Genomic DNA, 19,916 nt, shown 5'->3' on the forward strand with positions numbered 1-19,916 from the left:
TTCAGCAGTTCTCTTTCTTGGTTCACTCCATAGTTTTCATGGTGCATACCCTCCAGTTTCCTTCTGAAAAAGGAATAAATCAGAGGTAAATTTATACAATCTTGAAAATGTCTTTGTTGTGTTTCACTTGATTGATAGTTTGGTGGGTATAAAATTATAGGTTAGAAATCATTTTTGCTTCTAACATTTTTGAGAACATTCCTTCATCTTCTTTTAGATTCAAGTTTGCCTTTGAAAAATCTAGAACTCTTTGATCCACAATCCTTTTTTTTTTACATAAGCTGTTTTCTCTCTAGAAGCTTATAGAATCTTTTTTTAAAAAGAATTTTCTGTTTATTTTTAATTTTTATAAATAAATTTTTATTAATGTTAATGGGGTGACATCAATAAATCAAGGTACATATATTCAAAGAAAACATGTCCAGGTTATCTTGTCATTCAATTTAAAAATATGGAATGCTTCACGAATTTGCGCATCATCCTTGCGCAGGGGCCATGCTAATCTTCTCTGTATCGTTCCAATTTTAGTATATGTGCTGCTGAAGCAAGCACAATATAGAATCTTACTTATATCCCTGTGCTGTGAAGTTCCCTGGGGCTGCCTTGATGTAAGTCTGTATTCATCCATGTTGATGGCCACTCATAGGCTCTCTTTCCTTAGTTCTAGGCAATTTTGTTGAACCATTTCCTTGATGATTTCTTTGCCTCCATTTTTCCTCAATTTCACATTATAAACCTTTTCCTTCCTTCCTTCCTTTCCCTAATTTATTTTAGAGAGAGAGAGAGAGAGAGAGAGAGAGAGAGAGAGAGAGAAAGGGGGGAGGAGCAGGAAGCATCAACTCCCATATGTGTTTTGACCAAGCAAGCCCAGGGTTTTGAACTGGCAACCTCAGTGTTCCAGGTCTATGCTCTATCCACTGCACTACCACAGTTAGGGCTACCTTTTTCTTTTTTTTAATTGCCAATGTAATGAGAAAAAACAATAAATTTTTACAAGTTTCAATATTCATTTCTTCGGTTACTAGTCATTTTCAGTAACTTTTCACAGTACCTTTACTATTTTTCTTTCTTATGTTAATTATCTTTTTAAACCCTTTGTCTACTGCATTCCCTTTCTTTCCCCAGCAGGACAAGAGTTAAACCAAAATTGAGAGAAAAACTAATCCTATTTTTAAGTGAAAGATTCTTCAGCCATTATAAAAAGTAAAAGAAAAAAGAAACAAAGAGAAAAGCCTATGTAGTTCCACAACCCAAAGAGAGTAGATATTTTGGGTTTTCTTCCACCCTCCTTTTCTTTTCTTTCTTTTTTTTCTATGCATTTGATTTTGGCCCATGATGTTATCTGACAAAAATGTGATCATTCCATATATACAATTATGTGCCTTATAATTCTATCTTTATTTATTTATTTTTTATTTTTGTGACAGAGACAGAGAGAGAGAAGACAAAGGGACAGATAGGGACAGACAGACAGGAAGGGCGAGATGATGAGAAGCACCAATTTTTCATTGCAGCACCTTAGTTGTTCATTGATTATTTTTTCATATGTGCCTTGACCAGGAGGCTACAGCAGACCGAGTGACCCCTTGCTCAAGCCAGCGACCTTGGGTTTAAGCTGGTGAGCTTTGCTCAAACCAGATGAGCCCGCACGCAAACCAAAGACCTCAGGGTTTCAAAACCTGGGTCCTCTGTGTCCCAGTCTGATGCTTTATCCACTGTGCCACCACCTGGTCAGGCTCTATCTTTATTTTTAAACCTCTAGAAGGCACATTTGAATGACTCACTAAATTCTTTTTTAAAAGTTTTTTATCAAGGAGTTCTCTCTTTTAATATTCTAATTTTCATATAGCACTTGTTCTGAAATTATGGCAGGGAAAGGGCTGCATCTTGGAGATATGTGGAATTGGAAACTTAAAATAGTTCTGTGAGGAAAGGGAGTGAGTTTAAAATAAGAATTGTGAATCTCTAAGATTCCAGGCTCAGGAACTCCCCACTCTTGGGATAACTTCATGATTTCTCTGTCTCTCTCTCATGAACTGTATCCAGATCCTCTCTACTCTTTTCATCTTAGATTCAAGTCCTTGCCTCACCTTTCTTTTCTCACAGCCCATTCTAGATCCTAGTGACTCACATGCCATCATCCATTGACCTATTTCCCCAAGATACCTTTGTGACTCAATCCCTCACCTTCTCTAAGTCTTTATTAACCAGTGTCACACACATGCACACGCACACAGATTCCTCTATTCCTATACCTTGCTTGAGGGTTTCTTTTATATGTAATTACACAAATCTATTGTGTTTACTATTTATTTATCCCATTTCCCACCCAAATTTGGAGATCTTAGTTATGTTCACTGATGTAGCTCATGTATGACTAGGACAGTGTCTGGTGTTGATAACTTTCTGTTGAATGAATAAATGATTGCTCAAAGAAGCACATGGGATGCTTCTATCACCTTGACTTTTTCTCACCCTCCCTATGTCAATTTCCAAACCTGAATGTACCCAACACTCATTTTCTCAGCTCTGATGCTGTGGCTTCTATTTTCAGGCTGCTGAAAGTTGCTAGGGAAAGTCACTGGTATATGCCAGGTGGATCTGCCAGAAAGTCATATTGCTAAACTTCATACGTGCCTGTAAATCATACCTAACACAGCCTTTGTATTTATCTCGTTGCCTTCCTCACAAATTCCATGCTGTGATGCTATAAAACACCTTTCCCTTTGCATAGTGTGAGGTCAGATCTGTGGCTCACCCACAGACAGGGTTCAGGTTTTGAGCAACAGCTTTTCATTTCTGCAATAGGTTCTTCCCAGCTCTTATGTTGTCCCTAATCGTGATGGCCTTTTCCCCTGACTATTTCTAATTTAGGTAATCTTGTTGAATTTTAAATGATTTCATAAGCTGCTTTAAATTACTTTAACTGAGAGGATTTTAATGTCTTTTTATGTTCTTAGGTGAATTTTAAAATCCTTTCTTGTTAATCTTAATGATGGAATAATAATCCATTATAAAATAATGTACCTAACCTTTACCAGTGTTGGACATACATGTATTTTCCCATTTATTTTGTCATTGTAACAACCTAGGGACATAGATCTTTATTTTGCATTTCTGAAAGTTCCTTATAGTAGATTGCTAGATTTACTGGGATCAAAAGGTATAAGCATTTTAAGACATGATAAATTTTGCCACATTTCTTCTCAGAAAAGTTGTAGATTTAGTTCTTACCAGTTACAGTGATCATTTCATTATACCTTCACTAGGACTAGGTGTTTTTGTTTTATCATCTTTTTTCCAAACTGAATAGACAAACAATAGTGTTTTATTTTAACTACTTCTCTTTCATCATTTGTGTATATGACATTTTTTACATATTCATTAGTTATTTGTACCTTTCTTTTTATGAATTGCTTATTAATTTTTTCCATTCACCTATTGAGGTATTCATGAGTTTGATCATTTTGTCAATGTACTTGATAAATTTAGTGTAATAATTATGTGTAACATATACTGAAAATAATTTTCCAGTTTGATAACTGCCTTTTCATTCATTTTTGCTTTTTTTATATATACATACTCTTTATTACAAATTGAATTTGTTGGGATGACATTCTTCACAAACCGTACAGGTTTCAAGAGTACCACTCAATATAACACCATCTGCACACTGCACGTGTGCCCTCCTCCCCGAGCAAGGTCTCCTTCCATCTCCATTCCCCCCACATTTGCCCACTGCCACCTAGTCCCCACCCCTGCTTTCCCTCTGGCTATTGCCACCCTGTTATCTGTGTCTATATGTTATATATATTTGGCTATCTCTGTGCTCTAATAAATCAGCACTTCAGTGGACTTGCCAGGAAGTTTCCTGACGTCAAGTTTATCAAAGCCATTTCAACAACCTGCATACCCAATTTTCCTGACAGGAATCTGCCCACAGTATTTGTTTACTTTGAAGGTGACATCAAGGCTCAATTTATTGGACCTCTAGTGTTTGGTGGCAAGAACCTGACAAGAGATGAGTTGGAGTGGAAATTGTTTGATATATATATTTGGCTATCCCCTTCACCTACACACTGCTTTTCAGTCTAGTTAGAGTGATGTATCTTTGACTTTGAAATCTTTGCATTTGCTCTCAATTTTGCCTTAGAGGGTCTTTCCTGAATGAGAAATTTGATATTGTCATCCTGACTGGCCCCAGTACACAGTTTACGGGTTCCATACCCAGTCAGGGCACATATAGGAATAGATCAATGTTTCTGTCTCTCTTTTTCTTCCCCTCCTTCTAAAATCAATAAATAAATTTAAGGAAATTGGATATTGTCTTTTAGTTTTTGTTTTTAATAGTTTGACATTTATAAATGTTATTCTTCATAGATTAGCATGTGTTATAATTTTTTTGCTGATTTTTATTTTTTAAAATGTTATTAATTTAAAGAGTTCTAAGAAATTCAACAGGATTCTCAGCAATGATTATTTCTGAGATGTATGAGATTTGAAACATAATTATAAAAGGCTAAAAAACAAAGGATTCATTCTTGTTTTTTCCTTTTTTAAAAAAATTCAGATGATTTGCAACATCAGGACAGTTGAGTAGTTGTGGCGCAGCCTCAGTCGTCCTCAGAGTTGTTGCCCCCCCCCCCTCGTGGGGGCCAAGCATCGCATGGAGGACAGTAATGTATCTTCAACTGGTTTCTTGGGGTTCTCCTCCAGTTCTGTGTTGATTGCTCCAGACTTAAACAATTTCCACTCCAATTCATCTCTTGTCAGGTTCATGCCACCAAACACTAGAGGTCCAATAAATTGAGCCTTGATGTCACCTTCAAAGTAAACAAATACTGTGGGCAGATTCCTGTCAGGAAAATTGGGTATGCAGGTTGTTGAAATGGCTTTGATAAACTTGACGTCAGGAAACTTCCTGGCAAGTCCACTGAAGTGCTGATTTATCAGAGCACAGAGGGGAATCCCTAGTTTGTAAAGTGTAAGATCACCCACAAGCCCCCGCCAGCTTTGGTAACTTCCTGAATATAATCCTTTCCTGAGATCTCCAAAACGTCTCCAAATTTATTCTTCAGTTTAGTTGCTTTCCACTCAGCCAGTCTCTGCTTCCTGTACATTTCAATAGCTCGTTCATCTTCCTCATTAAATTCGTCTTCATTATCCTCTAATTCTTCCAGTCATATCTTCATGTTTTCACAACTGACTGCTGAAGGACTCACTGCTCTTCCTCTTCTGCCTCCTTTTCCAGTTTGTTCAAACTTTCCTTTGAGGGCAACATGCCCTTTTTGCGTAAGATGTCATTCCACTCAGTGTCTGCATTGGGGTCCTGCATCTTGTCTCAAATAGCTCAAGCCAGGCCGGCCATGGTGTCTGGGCCTGTCACCTCTCTTCTGCGCACGCACCGGTAGCCAACTACTTGTCCCAGTTTAGGCGTTTTAGCTGAACCAACATATAACACCTTTTCTCCCTCATGAATTAGAAGCCAATTAAAAGATAAAGACACAATGTGGCCTGGTGGTGTCTTTATTTCTGAGTAAAGCTCAGAATTAGATTAGAACGTGTAATGTTAGATAAATAGCCAAAATAGTCTGCTAATGCATCCTGACCCTGAATTAAGCTGCCTCAGCCACCCAAACCCAGGCTGTGCCTGACTCCGAGCAAGTCCCAGAAGGGCAGAAACGGGACTCAGCGAGGGACCACAGAGCAGAAGGTAGAGGGCAGAGGGGGAGGTGAGAGCTTGGGAAGGGAGTTGGGAACATGAGTCTAGTGAAGACCCTGTACACAGAAACACATAGTCAGGGAAACGGTTTCTCTGCATTCTTTCCTCCAGTGCCACTCACAGCCCTCTTTCCTTCTTTCCCTCCCATCCTGTTTTGTGATGCCTTCTTTATCACTATTATATACACCCTCTGGGCTCTTTCTGGTCTATCTCTCTGTTTCACTAATAACAATACTAGTAAAAACAAATTGATAACACTATTGTTCTTTTCTGTTCTCTTTTACTCTCCTGGAAAGCTAATTCCTCCCTGCCAATCCCCCTCCCTTTTGTTTACCCTCAAAATGCTTTGGTTACTATGGCCTATTGTCCTCTAGATGGACTTTAGAATGATTTCGTAATATTCCAAAAACAATGCTATTAGGATTTTAATTGGAGTTATAACTATAAATTAATTTGGTATGAATTGATATCTTTATAATATTCAGTTCTCCCATCCAAGAATATGATATGGTTCTATTTATTCAATCCTTTTTTTTATATCTTATAGTAAAATCTTATCATTAATTTATATAAATCTTTCATATTTCTTGTTAAGTTATTCCTAGGCATTTCATCTCTTTTTTTACTATTGGGAATGCAAAATGTTTTTCCATTATGTTTGCTCTCTGATTATATATATAGCAAATCCAGTAATTTTATCTTTGAATGTGTATGTATCTTTTATATATTAGATCATCCTTTTTACTCTTTTATTAATGTCAATACTTTCTCTCTTGGGCTTTCTCGGCTGAGCTTTTGAGTTGTAGTGCTTCCTGTGGTCCACTGGTGTGCAGAGAACGAGCCTGCAGTGACCTGGAAGGACCGGCTAGACAGCAGTCAAGGCAGGTTTGATGCAGCCTTTTATAGCTGGTCACTTACAATCATGAAGATCCTTGGAGGCTTGACAGTTTGCCTCAAGTACAGTGGCCCTGACTCTGTGGTCACGATTAGCAATGAGCACAACCAGCCTCATCTGGCTCACCCTGCTTCATGGCAATGTGCTAAACCCAGATAATGAGGTGCCCTCCGACCATGATGTTCCAGCGCCAGCCACAGACCACATCTCTGCCCTGTGGTCATGGGGCCATGGAGCCACTAGAGGAGTGTAGGTTCCAGGTGCCCACTGTGCCCAGATCACAGCCCATGGAACACTTGGTTAGGGGCTCAGGGCAGGCACTTCACCAGGTGGCAACTTGGAATCTTGGTCCTGACACATGACAGATGCTGCCACTTATCTGTGGCTGATGGAGTCTTTTAGCGACATTCAAGCTACTTGCAAGGTGACTGTTTCAGTAACAGCTGCCTCTTCTTCACATCTAAGCTCCATCACTGCTTTGAAGTACATGATATGAAAAAATTCTACTGTTGAGAAAAATCTGTTTGCATCATCATCACACATTTCAATGTCACATTTCCAGTCCTTGGCTGTATTGCACCGAAACCAGTAAGAGTATACAAAAAGCCTTTCTTTTCTACATGTCAGTTGGATTCTACTACATTTCATTTGCCTTGTTTTTATTCTTATCCTGCATCTCTGTTGCTGGTCATTAAAAATTGGGGAAAATTCAGTCATTATTCTTTCAAATATTTTTTATGAAGTTATTCCCTTCTACTGTCTTTCTGGGACTCTGATGGCACAAATGTAAGACCTTTTGGTATTCTCTCACTGAAAAGAGAGGGGCTTTCAATTCCTACATCTGCCAAATCTTTTTTCTCTCTGCTGTTCCAACTGGATAATTTTCATTGATCTGCCTTTAAATGTAATGACTTTTCTGTTATCTGTGGTCTGGCTAGTCCAGTCCATCTGGAGAGCATTTAATTTGACTATTTATTTTTTAGTTCTAAAATTTCCATTTGGTACTTTTCATATCTTCATTTCTTTGCCAAGACTTTCTGTCTTTCCATTCACATCAAGTCTGCTTGCCTTTACTTCTTGAAGCATCTCTATAACAGCTACTTAAAAGATATAATTCTAAAATCTGTCATCTCAGTGTTGGTATCTGTGCCTTATTTTTTTTCTCACATGAGTTCATATTTTCCTGGTTCTTTTTCTGAGGAGTAATTTGGGAGTGTACTTTCACAGTCTGAATGTTATATAATGAGACTCAGAGTCTTGTTTAAATCCTAGGGAGAACAGTTTTGTTTTAGCAGGCAACTGACCTGGTTGGATTCAAGCCACAAGTGCCAAACCGCTTTCTGTGGCTTGCGGTTCTAACGATAGTTCAGTTTTCTAACTCTTTGCAGGGCTATTTGGATATGTGCCCTGTGTGTACCATCTTGTGACCAGTGTGGAACCAGCACAGTCCTCTGTCCCATAGTGCAGCCCTCATAGTCTGGTATTCTGTTTAGGGCCAGACCTATACATAGGCAGGTCAAGGGTGAGCCTAACGGTTCATAAACAACTTTATGGGGTTGATTTCCTGAGCTCTCCTTTCTCTCTGATCTCCTTGATACTTTTCAACGCCCTGAGGCTTCCCTTCTCAGGCTGTGTGTGTAAGTACCCCACTCTGCTATGTACATCCTACACCGTGGAGTATGCATTTCCACACATGAACTATGCACACAATTGACAGAGCTAATATGAGTGCCACATTTCCCCTACCCAGATCATAGCTTAGGACACACCTCAGAGGCTGAGGATGCATTAAACATTTGAGAAAATCAAGGCTCTATGAAGAGCAGGGACATGTCTGCTGGACAGACAACCAGTAGTGTCTATAAGCAGGTAGGCAGCTTCTCTCCTCCTTTTTCTCCCTAAACCACTCAGTGTCATCATCACCCTCCCAGTCACTCAGGCTCAAGCCTCAGAGTCTTCTTCCCATTGTGGTTTTCCTGCCCTCCATATCCAGTCAGATGCTCAGCCTAAAGAAGCCCCCTCACCAAGGCCTCTCTTCCATCCTCCCTGTTGAGCTTCTCGTATAGTATTCTTGGGATCAATGCAGTCCAGAAAAGTCTTCTTCTAATGGACTTCTGTGGGTATCTTACTCAGAAATAAATTTAATATGAGAAAGTACTCTCTCTCCAGCATAGCTGGGTGCTCACTTCTGTGCTGCCAGGCTCCCCGTGCTCCTCACTTTATGTCACTAATCTCTTTGTAATGACTTGGTCAGTGCCTGCTCCCCCATCATAGGCATGCTTTCATATTGTTCTTTCAAGGCAGTCACTGACCTTTCCTTTCTTGCACTGTATGTGTGACACTGGCCACGGTCCCAGGATTGCAGAGAGCACTTACAAATATGTATTCTTTGAATAAAGTTTAAACAATGGAGAAGAGATAAAGAGGTTTAAGTGTGTTATATAACATTGCAAATTGAAGTGATAAGAAATAATCTGAGAAGTCTACAATCAACTGAACAGAAAATGAGAATATAACTCAAAATATAGTCTACCCTTATCAACATAAACTTTGACTTTTTCTTCTCCTATTCTCTTCCTGTTACTTAATTCCTAAATTCTTTCCTTCTCCTTTCTTTTCCCTCCTTGTTTGTGACCTCATTTCCATTCTCATTTTCTCCCATGTGAATAGAGTTTCTATGTTGTCATCTGACCACCCAGGTAAAGCTGATATTTCTTAGTACCCCTTCAAGCTTAGTGTAGTCATGTGACTAAATTCTGGACTGGGGGATGTGAGTAGATGATGTATACAACTATGGGGTCACACCCTTAAGGAGAAAGACTATGTGCTTGCCCTTTCCACTTAAATCTTTCCTGGCAGCCAAAATGCAGATGTGATGGCTAGAGCCAGCACAGTCACGTTGGAAGTTGCATGTGAGGGTGGACCAAGATAAAACTGAGACTCCTAACTCCATGTGGCCACCAAGCCTGCCCTGCTTCTACCCACACTGCTAGGAAAGGAAGCTAGAGAAATGTCTATTTCATCTAAGCTACTACTTACTATCTTTAACTCTAAAATAACACCAATGTTTAGCCCATTAATAATACAATACATAGCCATTTTTCCCAATAGGATTAAAAAAAGGGATAAAGGTACTTTTAAAAAAAATCTTATACTCATAGACTAAAATTCTTATTTAAAAAAAAAAAATATTTATTTTATTTACCTGTGACAATACTTTTTATCTAGAAACCACCTCCCAAATGGAATGGCATGCACTCTGGGTGCTAGCTATCCCATTTCCAAAGGATAATATTTGTTAGCACAAGGGAATTAATGCAAGCATCAAAGAATTATCTTGTTTATAAATAAGGGGTTAGGAAACTGTTTCCATCTGGACTTTTGGGACAAAAGAAAAAAAATCCAGAAATAATATTACTGATTACTATTTAATGTTACCTTGAGTAGATGGCAAAAGAAAAAGGCCTTTTGAATTATATTTGTTTCTCAGAGTTCTGAATCTTTCATTCACTTATCAATAAAAAGCAACTAAATACTTAATTTATGGCCCAAATAAGTGAAGGGAATTATTAGCCAAGAACTCCCTATAACACTTAGGGTAAGTACTGAGATAGTGTGCATTTCATTATATAGCTGCTGAGATCTTTCTTACTCGTTTTCTGCAACTTTTCAAACTTACTGATGATATTTTATATTTTTTTCTTTTTAAATTTTATTTTTTTAATGGGGTGACATCAATAAATCAGGATACATATATTCAAAGATAACAAGTCCAGGTTATCTTGTCGTTCAATTATGTTGCATACCCACCACCCAAAGTCAGATTGTCCTCTGTCACCTTCTATCTTGTTTTCTTTGTGCCCCTCCCCACCCCCTATCCCTCTCCCATTCCCCCCTCCCCCCCGTAACCACCACACTCTTATCAATGTCTCTTAGTTTCACTATTATGTCCCAGCTACGTATGGAATAATACATTTTCTGTTTTTTTCTGATTTACTTATTTCGCTTGGTATCATGTTATCAAGATCCCACCATTTTGCTGAAAATGTTCCGATGTCATCATTTCTTATGGCTGAGTAGTATTCCATAGTGTATATGTGCCACATCTTCTTTACCCAGTCATCTATTGATGAGCTTTTTGGTTGTTTCCATGTCCTGGCCACTGTGAACAATGCTGCAATAAACATGGGGCTGCATGTGTCTTTACGTATCAATGTTTCTGAGTTTTTGGGATATATACCCAGTAGAGGGATTGCTGGGTCATAAGGTAGTTCTATTTTCAGTTTTTTGAGGAACCACCATACTTTCTTCCATAATGGTTGTACTACTTTACATTCCCACCAACAGTGTATGAGGGTTCCTTTTTCTCCACAGCCTCTCCAACATTTGCTATTACCTGACTTGCTAATAACAGCTAATCGAACAGGTGTGAGGTGGTATCTCATTGCAGTTTTGATTTGCATTTCTCTAATAGCTAAAGAAGATGAGCATCTTTTCATATATCTGTTGGCCATTTGTATTTCTTCCTGGGAGAAGTGTCTATTCATATCCTCTTCTCATTTTTTTATTGGATTGTTTGTTTGTTTGTTGTTGAGTTTTATGAGTTCTTTGTATATTTTGGATATTAGGCCCTTATCTGAGCTGTTGTTTGAAAAAATCATTTCCCATTTAGTTGGCTTTCTGTTTATTTTGTTATCAGTTTCTCTTGCTGAGCAAAAACTTCTTAGTCTGATGTAGTCCCATTCATTAATTTTTGCCTTCACTTCTCTTGCCATTGGAGTCAAATTCATAAAATGCTCTTTAAAACCCAGGTCCCTGAGTTGAGTACCTATGTCTTCTTCTATGTACTTAATTGTTTCAGGTCTTATGTTTAGATCTTTGATCCATTTTGAGTTAATTTTTGTACAGGGGGAGAGACTGTAGTCCAGTTTCATTCTTTTGCATGTGGCTTTCCAGTTTTCCCAGCACCATTTATTGAAGAGGCTTTCTTTTCTCCATTGTGTGTTGTTGGCCCCTTTATCAAAAATTATTTGACTATATATATGTGGTTTTATTTCTGGACTTTCTATTCTGTTCCATTGGTCTGAGTATCTATTTTTCTGCCAATACCATGCTGTTTTGATTGTCGTGGCCCTATAATAGAGTTTGAAGTCAGGTATTGTAATGCCCCCAGCTTCATTCATTTTCTTTAGGATTGCTTTGGCTATTCGGGGTTTTTTATAGTTCATTATAAATCTGATGATTTTTTGCTCTATTTCTTTAAAAAATGTCATTGGAAGTTTGATGGGAATTGCATTAAATTTGTATATTGCTTTGGGTAATATAGCCATCTTGATTATATTTATTCTTCCTAGCCAAGAACAAGGTATATTCTTCCATCTCATTATATCTTTTTCGATTTCCCTTAACAATGGTTTATAGTTTTCATTATATAAGTCCTTTACATTCTTTGTTATGTTTATTCCTAAGTATTTTATTTTTTTTGTTGCAATCGTGAAGGGGATTATTCTTTTGAGTTTGTTCTCAGTTGTTTCATTGTTGGCATATAGAAAGGCTATTGACTTCTGTATGTTAATTTTGTATCCTGTGACCTTACTGTATTGGCTTCTTGTTTCTAGTAGTCTTTTTGTGGATTCTTTGGGGTTTTCGATGTATAGGATCATATCATCTGCAAAAAGTGATACCCTTACTTCTTCTTTTCCGATATGGATGCCTTTTATTTCTTTGTCTTGTCTGATTGCTCTGGCTAGAACCTGTAGTACCACATTAAATAAGAGTGGAGAGAGTGGACAACCCTGTCTTGTTCCTGATTTAAGGGGGAAAGCCTTCAGTTTAGTGCCATTTAATATGATGTTAGCTGATGGTTTATCATATATGGCCTTTATCATGTTGAGATATTTTCCTTCTATACCCATTTTGTTAAAAGTCTTAAACATAAAATTGTGTTGTATTTTATCGAAAGCCTTTTCTGCGTCTATTGATAAGATCATGTGGTTTTTATTCTTTGTTTTGTTGATATGGTGTATTACGTTAACCGTTTTACGTATGTTGAACCATCCTTGAGATTCTGGGATGAATCCCACTTGATCATGATGTATTATTTTTTTAATATGTTGTTGTATTCGATTTGCTAGTATTTTGTTTAGTATTTTAGCATCTGTATTCATTAGAGATATTGGTCTGTAGTTTTCTTTTTTTGTGCCATCCTTGCCTGGTTTTGGTATGAGGGTTATGTTGGCCTCATAAAATGTGTTTGGAAGTATTGCTTCTTCTTCAATTTTTTGGAAGACTTTGAGTAGAATGGGAACGAAGTCTTCTTTGAATGTTTGATAAAATTCGCTGGTATAGCCATCAGGGCCTGGACTTTTATTTTTGGGGAGGTTTTTAATGGTTTTTTCTATTTCTTCTCTACTGATACGTCTGTTTAGGCTTTCTGCTTCTTCTTGACTCAGTCTAGGAAGGTTGTATTGTTCTAGGAATTTATCCATTTCTTCTCGGTTGTTCAATTTAGTGGCATAAAGTTTTTCATAGTATTCTACAATAATTCTTTGTATATCTACGGTGTCTGTGGTGATTTCTCCTCTTTCATTTTGGATTTTGTTTATATGAGTTTTTTCTCTTTTTTCCTTGGTAAGTCTTGCCAAGGGTTTGTCAATTTTGTTGATCTTTTCAAAGAACCAGCTCCTTGTTCTATTAATTTTTTCTATAGTTTTTCTGTTCTCTAATTCATTTATTTCTGCTCTGATTTTTATTATCTCCTTTCTTCGATTGGTTTTGGGTTGTCTTTGTTCTTCTTTTTCTAGTTCCTTAAGGTGGGAAGTTAAGTGGTTCACTTGGGCTCTCTCTTGTTTGTTCATATATGCCTGAAGTGATATGAACTTCCTTCTTATCACTGCTTTTGCTGCATCCCATAGATTTTGATATGTCGTATTGTCATTTTCATTAGTCTGTATATATCTTTTGATCTCTGCACTTATTTCTTCTTTGACCCATTCATTCTTTAAAAGTATGTTGTTTAGTTTCCACATTTTTGTGGGATTTTTTTCCTCTTTTTTTGCAGTTGAATTCTAGTTTCAAGGCTTTATGATCAGAAAATATGCTTGGTACAACTTCAATTTTTCTGAATTTGCTGATGTTGTTTTTGTGGCCCAACATATGGTCAATTCTTGAGAATGATCCATGTACACTGGAGAAAAATGTATACTCAGTCACTTTGGGATGAAATGTCCTGTAGATATCTATCATATCCAGGTGCTCTAGTGTTTTGTTTAAGGCCACTATGTCTTTGTTGATTCTCTGTTTGGATGACCTATCTAGAGCCGTCAGCGGTGTATTGAGGTCTCCAAGTATGATTGTATTTTGTCAGTTTTTGTTTTAAGGTCAATAAGTAGCTGTCTTATATATTTTGGTGCTCCTTGGTTTGGTGCATATATATTAAGAATTGTTATGTCTTCTTGATTCAGTGTCCCCTTAGCCATTATGAAATGGCCATTTTTGTCTCAGAGTACTTTTCCTGTCTTGTAGTCAGCATTATCCAATATGAGTATTGCTACACCTGCTTTTTTTTGGATGTTATTTGCTTGGAGTATTGTTTTCCAGCCTTTCACTTTGAATTTATTTTTATCCTTGTTACTTAGATGAGTTTCCTGTAGGCAGCATACAGTTGGATTTTCTTTTTTAATCCATTCTGCTACTCTGTGCCTTTTTATTGGTGAGTTTAATCCGTTTACATTTAGTGTTATTATTGATACTTGTGAGTTCCCTATTGCCATTTTATATCTTGCTTTCTGTTAGTTTTGTGTCTTGTTTGATCCTTCTCTTTCATTTTTCTATCTTTTGTTTTTATTTGATTGTATTCCATACATCTTTCCTCTGTTGCTAACTTTTTTATCTCATGTGCTTCTGTGGTGGTTTTTTCAATGGTGGTTACCTTTGAGTAATGAAAAGGGTCCCTACCCTGTTCATTGTAGCGAACTATTTTGTGAGTACTTTTGCACTCCAACGTCCTTTGCTACTGTTAATCTCCATCTTCTCCCCCTCTTTCTTTTTGTTGTTGTCACAGTTTAAATTTTGTTTTATTGTGTTCTTCTTGGAGCTTTTACTTGTGGCTCTGTTTTTTTTTTGTTCTTTGTATCTGATTGGAGAACCCCCTTTAGTAATTCCTGGAGTGGGGGTTTTCTGATGATAAATTCCCTCATCTTTCTGTATCTGTGAATGTTTTTATTTCTCCTTCATATTTGAAGGATAGCTTTGATGGGTATAGTATTCGTGGCTGAAAGTTCCTCTCTTTCAGGACTTTAAATATTGGGGTCCACTCTCTTCTAGCTTGTAGAGTTTCTGCTGAGAAATCTGATGATAATCTAATGGGCCTTCCTTTATATGTTGTATTCTTCTTTTCCCTGGCTGCCTTGAGAATTTTTTCTTTGCTGTTGGTTTGTGTCAATTTCATTATGATATGCCTTGGAGTAGGTTTGTTGGGGTTAAGAAAACTTGGAGTTCTGTTTGCTTCTTGAACTTGAGGCTTTAGTTCTTTCCACAGGCTTGGGAAGTTCTCATCTATTATTTGTTTGAGTATGTTCTCCATTCCATTTTCTCTCTCTTCTCCCTCTGATATACCTATTATTCTTATGTTATTCTTTTTGATGGAGTCAGATAATTCTTGTAGGGCTATCTCATTTTTTTTAATTTTTGAGTCTCTTTCTTCTTCTCTCTGTTTTGCCTCAAGTTGCTTGTCTTCTATTTCACTAATCCTCTCTTCTATCTGACCGGTTCTATTAGCTAAGCTTGTTACTTCGTTTTTCAGCTCGTGAATTGAGTTTTTCATCTCTGTTTGATTTGTTTTTATAGTTTCAATTTCCTTGGACATATATTCTTTGTGTTCATTGAGTTGTTTTCTGAGCTCCCTAAATTGCCTTTCTGTGTTTTCTTGTATATCTCGGAGGATTTTTAGGATTTCTATCTTGAATTCTCTGTCATTTAGCTCCAAGGTTTCCAATATATTAAATTTTTTCTCCATAGATTTTTCCTCATCTAGCTGTGTTACCTCTCTTTCTTTTTTGTCCATGATATTCGATTTTCTCTTCCTTTATGGCATCTGAGGGTGGTTTTGTTGATAGTATTAATGAGATTTAATAAAGAATAAAAAGTTAAAAAAATAAAAAAAATCGAAAAGAGTTGTTTTTTTTAAGAAAAAATTAATAATGAAATAAAGAAAAATAAAATAAATTAAAATTTTTTTAAAAAAGGAAATTATTCCCCCCCCTCCTTTTTTCCTCTCCTCTCTTCTCCTCTCTTTCTTGAGAAAATCTTGTGGTGGACTGTGAATTATAACAAACAATGCCTGTGATGGAGGGCCTGAATTGGGGAAAAGTAATAAAGGGGCAAAAAAAAGAAAAAAAAAAAGAAAAAAAAAAGAGCGTATGGACCCACAAAAAGCCAATAAGGAAAAAATATGGGTCAACAATAATATGATTTGCTTTTAGGTGTTGGTTGTCTAAGAGTTATGATGAGAGGAATAAGAGGAAAACGGAAAAATGGGGGGACAAATTAAAAAATTACTATTGTATTTAGTGGAACAAGAACTAGATAATATGGAGAGCCAGGGATGGGAGCACTGCTAGTGAGTTAAAAAGGTGAAGTAAAAACCCCCCAAAATGCCACAAACATAAGTTTGAGTCCCAGATAAGATAATTTGTTTGTTATTGAGGTTTGAATGAGAGGAGATGTAAAGGAGAAAGGTAGAAAGTAATATAGAGGGAGAAAAGAAAGAGAGAGAGAGAAAAAAAGAGGGAACCACTAAAAGAAGAAAAAAGAAAGGAGAGAGAGAGAGAGAGAGTTAAGGGTTTTGGAGTGCAACCCTCATAGAGAGAAAAGAAGAGAAGAGAAAAGATAATGGGAGATGTAACACTTATGGGTAGTGTAGTTCAAGGAGAGGAGAGAGTAAGACCAGTAGAGAGTTAATCGACCAAATTGGAGGAGGAAAAAAAAGTATCAAGAATGAAGATAAGAGAAACAAACGAACAAATATAATAAAATGGGATAGGTTATAAAGTCTGCAGATTATTCTTGATTTTGAGAGGTTATCTTCTTGCTTTTTCTTTTCTCTCCCTCTTCCTGGTCGGTGACTCTGTACCCCGGGTTCTGCCCCTTTGGCACGCTCAGGTAGAGGTTTGCAGTTGATAAGTCTCTATGGCAATGTCATGTATTGTGCTTTAGTCTCGTTGGCAGTCGAAGCTCATTAGCATTTATAGGCTCTGACAGTGAGAGAATCCGTGTTCCTGGAGCCTTTCTCCTAGTCTTTCCTTCCTCAATTAGTAGCCTGATAATCCAGCTATGGGGTTGTTGCTGCCTCTGCCTGGATAGTAAGAGGCTCAAAGAGCTAGCAACTCTCCACTTTATTTCCACTCAGCACAGGGCTCTGGGTAAGGCTCAGTCAGTCAGAGCTGCTAGCATAATCAGGCGGGCTTTCCGCCCACTCAAAGACCTCTGGCTCTGCCACTCTGTCTGGTAACACAAGCGGGCGCCCACTTCCGGGGCGCTTGGAGGAAACTCTCACTCACTGTCTGCGACCAGGATATCTGGCCAGCAGTCTCACGCTCTGAGTGAAACCCCCAACCGCAGGGAAAAGTTGCAGCGTTGGAATTGAGTCTCGCTCCGTCCCCTTGTGCGGCTTTTGCAAGGCGCTGGGGCAGCCCGAGATTCCGCTTTGGCCCACACAAAGGCCCCTGACTCTGCCCCTCTGTGCGATAACGGGCGTGCACTGCCGAGGCACTCGGAGGAATTGCTCACTCCTTATCTGCGCGCGCAAACCAGGATATGAGGCCGGCCGTGTTTCCCTCTGAGTGAAACACCCTCCAGCACGGAAAATCTCCACCGTTGGAATTAGTTCTCACTCCCTCCCATGCGTGGCTTTCCCAGGGCACTGGGGCTGCCCAGAGACTCTGCCCTCGGCCCACAGAAAGGCCTCTGACCCTGCCTCTCCGTGGGGCAACACGGGCACCCACTCTCGGGGCCTAGGAAGAAATTCTCGCCCACTAACTGCACACCGACCAGGAGACCGGGTAAAATGGCCACTCCGCTTGTCTTTCTTTGTTTGGGTTTGGCGCTAGTGTTAGCTTGTATTGCCCGGGTTGCCACAGGATCAGATTTTCCTCGGCTTGGATCTCTGTGCCACAGCCTGGTTCGGCCGTTTGTGTCGCAGCCTGGATCTATTCACCCCCTTTGCCCGCCTCAATTTCTATATTCACAGTTACCAGAGAAAGCCGCCCTGTTTAGGTTAGTGAGGAAGGTGGAGCATTTCTTACTCCCTATTTCCTTCGGGGTTTGGTTATATATTTAGCCAATTTTTCACTCAATCATACCTTTGGGTGTATTGCGAAGCATCTGGAAGCTCCAAGTATAGGTTTTTCTGTTTCTGGTTGAAGATCTTGTTGAGTTTTAGGGGAAATTTATCCGTATCGCTTCCTACCCCGCCATTACTCTGATGTCATCTCCATTTTATATTTTTTAAAAAGAGAATAGACTCTTAGCATTCTTAGATTTAACCTCATGACTGCTAATAGTCATGAAAAACTTGGGACATGTATGATATGACATGATATTACATTTTGCTGCATTTCATGAAGGACATTACATCCTAGAATGATCCATTCAACAGGTTCACAAAGGCCTGGGAATGTTCAGGATCTCACTTCTCAGTACATGACTATCCTCTCTCTCTAGGAGGAAGCTTGCCTGGTTCAATGGTGTCTGTTTATCAAAAACAGAAGGAAGGCTTCCTCTTCCTACTACAGAGCCTAGCACTTGAGGTGCTTAAAGGACCAAGAGAAGACTTTCCTTTTGAAGACTTTTTGCTAGTTTATATTGATAACAGAGAGAATCAAAGTGTTAGTTAGTGATCCTTCTTTCTTACAAATCATTCCCTTACTAAAGGGACAGAGAAAACTTTACCAATAGATGTAAAAAACAGTTTGGAAGAAAGACTATCAATAAAGAGATTTCAAGTAAGTAAGGCCCTTCACCATGGCTTCTTGGACTAGAAGTTGGTGTAGTCATTACTCTTTCCAAGTACCTTGTGCAAGGTCAGGTACATGGCAGGTGCTCAACAAATATTTGTTGAGTAAATAAGTAAATGGATTCTTTGGATAATGCAATGAAGCACAAGAAATATTTCCTGATATCAAAGAGTTTACCAGTCATACAACACAATACATAAATTAAAAGAAACCAGTGTTTTAAGAAGCAAAGAATTAGTACTGTCACTGATCTGGAAGTTAGGTAGTTCTCCAGGAATTAAATGAAAAAGTCAAAGGTGAAATGGAACCTAAAAAACAAAGAGGCAGACAGTAAGGAGTTCCAGAGAAACAGAAAGACAGGCATCAATGTGTAAGGGATAGCCAAAGGTAGTGGCAGATGAAATGTCAGGAGGGAAAGGAGAGATTGGGGATGAGGTTAGGAGAAGAAGACGGGGCTGTGTGTGGACAGCCTGGGATGGCTAGCTGAGAGCTCAGACTATCCTCCAGGTCATAGGCCACCATTGTGGTTTGTGCCGTTGAAGGAGACAGGCAGGAGGGGGCAGAAAAAACAGCTAGGAGGCAATTCTATCTTGTTGGTATGGCCAGATAAGACTCTAAGTTATGGCAGGATGGGGCAATGGACAAAGAAATTATAACAGTGAGAAGCACAGTGAACCACCCATGGGTATGGTTGTAAACCTACACCTTCTGCTAGGATTGCAGGAAGTGAGTCAGTTAACTGTGGCTGCTTTAACACAGGGTAGACTAGAATAAATTCAAAAGTAGAAAAAAATGTCTTTTCCTTATAAAATAGCTCTACTGGCTTAGTTTAAAATGTATTAAAAAAAAGTAAGTTCATTAAAAAAAATATGCAGTGGTGTACATAAACAAGTAAAAATTATCCCAAATCCCATTCCTAGTCACCAATATTACTGTTATTAGTTTTGGTTGCCCCTTTCCACACATTCTTATATGCACAAATACATACAGAGCTTAATAGAATCTTATTAAAGTGCAATCACTCCACATATGCAGTTCCAGAATCAACTTTCTTCACTCGCTAATATGTTGTAAATCTTTTTTTCTTGTAGGTAAGTATTTATCTTCAAAATGTCAATTTGCCTACCTCACAATGTTCCATTTATCGAGATTTAGATTCTCTCTATGTATATGTTACCATAAATAATCCGTGTTTAACTTTATAATGCATATCATTTCTCACCTGCAAAAGTATCTCCTCAGTACAAACCTAAGAAGCTGAGTTGCCTAGGTCAAAGTTAGGTGT

At 38.2% G+C, this 19,916-nt stretch overlaps 1 non-coding gene and 1 pseudogene across 1 annotated transcript; both read right to left on the minus strand.

The window, feature by feature from the left end:
- Positions 1-445: 445 nt before the first annotated feature.
- LOC136327850 (U6 spliceosomal RNA) lies at positions 446-552 on the minus strand. The gene has a single exon (XR_010729911.1). It is a non-coding gene; the product is annotated as a U6 spliceosomal RNA (small nuclear RNA).
- Positions 553-4,414: 3,862 nt separating this feature from the next.
- On the minus strand, positions 4,415-5,397 carry LOC136323103 (phosducin-like protein 3 pseudogene; annotated as a pseudogene).
- Positions 5,398-19,916: the final 14,519 nt, after the last annotated feature.

Source organism: Saccopteryx bilineata, chromosome 2 (assembly GCF_036850765.1).
Source record: "Saccopteryx bilineata isolate mSacBil1 chromosome 2, mSacBil1_pri_phased_curated, whole genome shotgun sequence".
Classification (NCBI taxonomy): Eukaryota; Metazoa; Chordata; class Mammalia; order Chiroptera; family Emballonuridae; genus Saccopteryx; species Saccopteryx bilineata.